Below are 8,073 nucleotides of genomic sequence, written 5' to 3' on the forward strand. Positions count from 1 at the left end.
TTTTTTTTTTTTTTTTTTTTTTTTTTCTCCTTAGAATGACAAATCAAATTGTAGAAAATGGAATAATCTGGCTTGGAGAATTTAAGAATATTTCAAAATATACTAATAATTTTGTAAATAAAATGATGCAAGAAAATCAGTGTTTATAAATTGTAATTCAAAGTTTACTTTATATCATGTTTCACGGACAACATAGCAAAGAAAAAAAAATTGTTTTCATTTCTTTAGAGGTGTTTGTTGCTATTCAGAAAATTGCAGATACTCAGGAAATCTTTACTTTTTGAAACCGATCAAATATTTATTCTGGATGCCAGATAAAATATTCTTTTTTTTTTCACAATATAAAGTACAATTTTAGTTTTGTTCTAGAATATATAAAATTACTTTCCTTCTCGAGCTTTTTCTTTTTGCACAATACAAAATTTTCTTGATTTGTGCATAGATATATTTTTAAAATCATTTGTGTACTTTATATTAATTTTCAACTGAAGCATATAGTCAGGAAAGAGCTACAAAGAAGTCTTTGATAAATATTGATGCTCAAACTATGTTGCGAAAAATTTCTTTTTGAATGCATTTAACTTTTTTTCTGTTTTAAGAACAGTCGTGACATATTTAAATTTTTGGCACAATTGCTATCTGTGTTGGCTGTTTTTCATACCTTTTAATTAAATGGACAATAATAAATATTTTATTACCAATTGACAGTATGTTTTTAATTAATGCAACATTTTTAATGCAGTAGCATATTTGTGTCTGACTGGTTTGTAACTTTTTTATCTGTTATCTTTCATAGCATTGCATGTATGGTGTATTTTAGTAAGTTTACAAGCTTTTAAAATTTGATTTTTCTCTTGACTGACTATAGTAACAATTTCGAAAAGTGCCAAAGCATAATTTGCTCAATTCTTTAAGATTAGTTATTTTGTTTATCTAATATTAAAGTTTGCTGTCAATATTTGTATGAATTATGTGTAAAGTTTGTAAAAGTAAGTTTTTAATTTGATTAATTCATGCACATATTTAAAAGTATTGTTCACATACTTAATGTAACATCACATACTTAATGTAACAATTATATATGCTGTATTTAAATATTTAGAACTGGTTATTATAGCTTATACATTTTTTCCTTTTTATTCTTTCTACAAAATTTGTTCTTTCAAGAAGTTATGGAATTCACTAAATCTTAGTTTACTCTGTTTGGTGAATAGCTTCTTCATTTACCCTTATAATTGGTTCTAAATTCATTTATAAGAAACAATGTCGAATCAATTTAAGTAAAAGTCTTTATTTAGAATCAGGATTTATGTTTGGTAAATGATACATTTTCCACCAGGGGGTAATTAAGAGTGGCATAGAGTTTGATGGCTTTTTCGACAGAAAACATTAGTAAATAAGTTATAATAAAGAAAAATTCAATTAGACAATAATATATAATTGAATATGCTCTTTGTTAAAAATTAACATTACTTAACAAAAAAATATATTTCAATGTTGAAAGTTCAGAGTGAAAAAAAGGATAATTTTTTATCCATATAAGAGAAATTTTTTCTCAAGTACAAAAAGCTTATTACATTTATTTCAGAATTATTCTTTTTCTGAATTCCATATAGGGAAAGGCAAGAAAAAGACTTAAATAATCTTTTATGAGTGAATGTTTTAATTTTAAATGTGTCCAAATTTATTAAATCTTGTTTAATTATTTTTTAATGTAGTTTTCCATGAAGGTTGTAGGGTTCAGCACCTCCTGAAATTATTTTTAAAGTTTGCTTTTTATTTTTATTCCTTTTTGTTATTTTTCAATAATGAAACTTTAACTAACTATGAAAATGGGGAAAAGAATGATAATGAAAATAAAAAAATAACGAAGATAAATTTGAATCAATAAGTAGAAGATAAGAAGTTGTTAACTGATTCTAAGAACCTTTTTAGAAAGTATCAAAATTTATTCATTATGCAGTAGAAACCAATGGAAGGTAATATCTAAATTCCTTCCATTGCGTTTGGCATTGACTTGGTTGCAACCGTAAGTTGGCACAAAGCCAAGCTGTGATGCTTTCCCTCCCTCCATTAAAGATGCACTTTTTATCTTTGGATTTAGTCTTTATTTTTGTCTCATATGCTGCTATTTAGCTCTGATTTCGTTTTCACACTGCAATGGAAATTCTAGATCACAAAGACTGATTTTCTTTTATCGGAAGTCATAAATAAAAGGTCCACAGTTTTTACTTTCTCGTATATGTAATATAGAGGAAGTATAGTAATCTCCAAAATTTTCGAACTCGAGATTTTGACAAATCTCCACGTCTCAGACTTCTATCAAATTTTGACCAAAATCTGCCCACAGGAAGTGTGTCTCTCTGGCTATTCAAATATAAGTTAACCCCGATAACTTTGAAACGAAGAGAGCTGGATAGGTATAGTTTCGTTACACAGGTTTAACATGACTTAAATGTATCAAATTATGTATGCGAATTTGTGATTACAAATGCAACTTTGTGCCAAATCTTTGTTTCAATTGGTTGAATAAAGCGTGTCTAAGGCTCAAATTCGATTTTCGGATACTATTAATGGCATGCCTGGAATTAATCACCAAAAAACTTGCCAAGGATGACACGACAGATTCAGTGAAAAATGCTAAATTCTCGCTAAAAGTTAATATTTCGGAACCACTGTGCGCCAATTCCATGCAAAGCGTTCTCTAGCATGACAAATTTATTAGAGATCATGCGAGAAAGTTTTGCGGAGACCACTCCTCCTGTTTTAAATATGATTAAAATTTTATTATTGTTAAGGTCTAGGTTGTAAATTTTCTTTTTCTTGAAAGAAAAAAAAAATTTTTTTTAATGATCTAAAAATAAAATCCGAACCTTGTAGACTCTAAATTTTTTTTTTTTTTTTTTTTTTTTGATAAGTTAGGATAAAATTATAGATACAACTGTTTCAATAATATACAATCTATAAAAATGAAATTGGAAATAGTAATATTTTTAATTGAAAGTAAATATATTTTATTTGCACCGTAAAATTCTATAAAAATAATATTTGAAAAATGTTTATATTAACTCCCTACTTGCCAAACCGCAATTTTTATCTCAGGCAATTCTGTTACAAAAAAATGAAAGACGGTATTAGTTTTTAGTGTATTTGGATTAACTAATGTGCAGGTATATATTTAAAGGCACTTTCTGAAGAATTTTGGAACGAGTTAGCAGATTGTTTTGCCAGAACGTCGCAGAGAACAGAACAGAACGTCGCCTCATATCCCCGTATCCGTAACCATTCTGGTCACTGAACGGTTTGATGGGCATGTTACGGAAATTTTATCAAATACCAAAATATTTACAGTAGAAAAAACAAAAATAACCATATACTGAATTTAAAACATATAAGAAATGATAATAAAATGAAACAGTTTACAAGGATTTTCAGCTTTGAAAAATTAAAGAAAAATTATTTGGAATAAGGATATACAGAAAGATAAAGTGTAAGAAAAAAAGCACATGAATGCTGTGTTCACTTATTATCGTGACATAGTAGATGAGGTCATAAAAAACAAATGGAAAATAATTTGGTTAATGGTAACAAAGAAAAATTCTGTTTTATTGATATTATGAATGCAAATATATGTGAAGAAAATGTGGTGCTTTCTTTTTTCTCCCTTAGTCTTTGTGAGTGTGACACTGGATGTTGAGAGCTAGTTAGGCAACAAAAGATCTCTATTTTCACTGTTAAGTTTAATTATCCTGTGGATTTTTTTGCCTGGAGGATTATTTAGCCAGAGAAGTTACAGAAAATATATCTTAGATTGAGTGGATCGCTCCTGAACATATTATTTCATGCCTCGAAAAAATGATACATCACATCATGGTCAATAATTATCAAAACAGCATTTTTTTTTTTTTTTACTGGAATTAAACAAAATGTTCTTAAGAATCTTTGTATCATATTTAATACGTTGTGAACGGTATTTTTAAAGCTTTCCTGCGTGTGCTACAAATATCCTTCCACATAATGAACTGCGATTTTCTTCACTATTTCAAGTGTGTTATTTGCTATAATTGCTCATCTGCTCAAATACAGTTCTTGCACATTTGATTGGTGAAATTTTCTATGTCCTTTAAAAAAATGATGTGCTCACTATAGTTCAAACCATTGTTTGTACAGACATTATATATATATATATATATTATTTATCTAAGAAATTTTTTAAAGATATAAATAGCATTGCTAAGTGCTTATGGATTTCTTATATTTTTGCTTCCTCTTCATAAAGAATCTAGTCCTCTTTAGTTCCTAGAACAGGATGTAAATTTTTCTCTGTTGTTGAAGTGATTTAAAATGTATATATATTTATAAAATGTGCAAAAACAGAAATATGAAAAGAGGGTTCGATTTTTTTAAATGTATGTGTTTAATGCATCTTTAGTCTATGTATTCAATTCTGTAGTGGATGTTTTAATTTTGACATACATAGACTGCTTCTCTATCTTTGTATGAGAGACTTATTACAAAAATGTTATTTATTAGGAAGATATATTTTAGATAATATTAAATATTTCAGTGTGTAGTCACAACAGTTTTTGAATTTAATAAATGTCTAGTTATAAAAATTCACAAAGAAATATATGCAATTTAAACTATATTGGTTAATTTCTTCAATGGTATTGTGATATAAGAAACCACACAAGGTTTTTCACATTGTCTCTGTATTAGCAACATGCCATAACACTTTGCCTTTCTTTTTGTTATTGTTGTTGTGCAAATACTATGCAATTTTTAACTGTGATACTGATAGTTTCTCTGATATGATGTTGACAATAGTATGCATTTTCTAGAATTGGTAAATAAATAATTAGAAATTGAAATACAGGGTGTCTCAAAACAATGTATGCACACTTTGACTAAGTATTTTATAGATATATATTCACATGCGTTAATATTCCAGAATTGAAATAATACGTAGGATTTTATCATTTAAAATAATTAATGCTATTGACTATTATAATCCAAAATCTGTTAATAAGACTGACCAATGGAATTTCAAACAATAAGGAATATATCAGATAATATTTTGGACATTCCTTTAATGGTTGATCTCAACTCATTGATTGTAGCTGACTTTTAACTAAATGTTATTCCATGTATTTTACAAAATGAAATCCAGTGGAATTAAATAAAGTGAGTATTGATAAATGTTTTAATCTTACCCATCTTCACTCATAACTGTAATCCAGGGGTGTTTGTGCTCCGGGGAAACCCCGGAATTCCGGGGATTTTGAACTTCGATACCCGGAAATTCCGGGGATTTTGAACTTCGATACCCGGAAATTCCGGGGATTTTGAATTTCGATACGCGGAAATTCCGGGGATCGTCGTTCAAATGAATAATAATGGATTATTATTCATTGGAATAATAATCCATAGGAATAATAATGTAGGAATAATAATGAATTATTTATTTTGATCTGGGTAGTTTTGTTTGCTTTGAAAGCAGAAAACGCAAGGTCAGTGTGTGTGGTGAAAACTTTTCCTTTCTTTCTCCAAAGGCAGTGATAATGCGTGAAAAAAACTTCTTTTTTGTTCTTTTCTTATTGCGAGTTATGACTCATTCCCCCGGTTCTCGGACATTCTCTTCTGGATTCTTTTCGGCAAGTAGGCGCGGCAGAAAAAAAAGGGAGAGACTTCGTTCGACCAGATGTGCGATCACGTGACCTGGGTTCAAAGGTCTTAATTTTGCAAAAAAAGTAATTCATTGAACTTTTATAATTAGGTCATTCAATACTTCATAATCGTAATTTTTCATTCCCCCCCCCCCTTCTCGAAACTCCAAAATGTCGGTAGTAAGTCCGTAAAAGTTTCAGGGGATTTTTTGGGGTCCCACAAACACCCCTGGTAATCTTAATGAGCGCCTGCATAAGGAAATAGCAAAATAAAATATATAATCGATTTCCTTAACGAGCGATGCTTCGCAAAATGAATGACAGAGACGTCGTGATATCACATGCAGGATTGAATTGATCTGTATCTCGGATATCAGTTTGTGTTTTCGATGTTTATTTGAAAAGAATCCTTATTAATTCTTGGAAGAAACTTTGGCCGAATATCGCTGTCTAACGCGATTCCAGTAGGTTGAAACTAATGCCTGTGAAGCCTTAATTGACGAGATTTTGTCTCTGGCAGAAACTATGAAGCTAGAGGTAGATAGGAACGACATCGATGAGCTGGGGGAAGAATATAGCCAGAACTACCGAATGACTTATGGAGTTGCATTCTGTGTCACAGTAAAAAGGTGCGGAGGAGATTTGGTCAGGAGAGGAGGAAATAATAGCGGTAACAGAGCAACAACCTTCCAGTGAAATAAGGGAGATGCTGAAAGGATGGAGAATTATTGCATCATAGATTGAAAAGCATCGCCTTAATTAAGAAATAGTTTTACAGATTTATTTAATGATAATGTTGTCTCATTTTCGTTTTAAAAAAATCATGTATTGTAAATAATATATTACAGAATTATAAAATTTAGTTTTTTTGGGGGGAGGGGGGAATGCATTTTCCTAATTTGCACAGATTCGTATGACAGAAAATTTCCCCTTAACGAGAGTGTCTTTACAAGTAAAATTCGAGAACAAATTATGCTCCGTAAGCAAGTTGCTCTGTATTTTTCACTAAAAAAGTTCTCGATATTGAGATGGTAATAAATTTACTACTTATTAATTTAAATTATTGAACTTGGATGTATATGCATTTTTTGAGGCACCCTTTATTTGTAAGATATTTGTTATAGATTTTTAAAAGGTTGTCATTTTCAGACATCACGAAACGGATTTTCTGACTTTATTAACCAGTCTTATTATGAAGCAACTTCGTGTATTCAAGGCATGTTTGGATTTATGTGTAACTTTAAGCCTACTATATTTGTTGATGTTTAGAATATATTGTAAATATAGTCTGTAATAAATAAAAAGATTATTGAAATGCCTTTTTTTTTATCTGATATTACTTACAAAGAGGACTCTTTAATATATAAAAATTAAATGAAAATTGTTCATTTAATTGTAAATGAACAGTTTTTCTTTTCAAAAGAACGTGTGCTGTTCGTCTTAGAAACAAAAATCTTTGCACCAAGAATAAAGAGCATCATTATACATTCAATCTCCAAAAAATGAACTTCAATATTTAAAAGTTTGGGAACCGTTGTTTTAAACAGTTTGTTTAAACATGAAATGCTCTTTAATTAAATTTTCAAAGTTTTTTTTTTTTTTTTTAAACTTTTTCGTAATTTTCAAAAACATTCGAACTCGAGATTTTGACAAATCTCCACGTTTTAGATTTCCCTGACTAGGAAAAAAAACATGTTTTTAAAAAGTATCTATCTGTGGTGAAGATAACTCAAAAATATTTTGATCTAGACGGATGAAATTTGGTATATTGTTTTTACACCAAATTTATAAATTTTTATCAAAGTCTGTTCAGAGGAAATCTTCTGTCCGGTTGTTTGAATATAAATCAAACGCTATAATTGTTAACACTGCTTAAGGAAAAATAAGAGTTCCTTTTGTGCTTTCTAAATTTAAAAAAAAAATCCCAACGGAAATGTATTTAGCGTAATTCATTCCATTTTAGAATTCTGAAACAAAAGAAGAAGAAAAAAATGAGAATTAAAAACATTTTATAACTAATGTTGCCATCCTAAAAATAATGCATTTCAACAAAATCTACAAAATGAAGAGAGCTATATGGATAATATTCAGTACACGGATTTAATATTTATAACATTAAATCCGTGCAAATTTTGAGCCAAATTTAACAAGGGAGTGGCCGTCTGTCAGTCTGTACTTTTAGAAACATGTAAATGCGATAACTCAAAAATGCAATGATTTAAATATTTCAAATTTGGTATATGATTTTGTGACTGTAAGTGTAGTTTTATATTACATTTTTGTTTCAATCGGTTGGGAAAAACGTGTCCGAAACCCAAATTCGATTTTTGAAGACTATTGGGTTGGCAACTTAAGTAATTGCGGATTTCACTCATAGATGGCTTCAGTTGAATTTTTAAGTTTACAG

The sequence above is a fragment of the Argiope bruennichi genome, chromosome 6, assembly GCF_947563725.1.
Source record: "Argiope bruennichi chromosome 6, qqArgBrue1.1, whole genome shotgun sequence".
Taxonomy (NCBI): domain Eukaryota; kingdom Metazoa; phylum Arthropoda; class Arachnida; order Araneae; family Araneidae; genus Argiope; species Argiope bruennichi.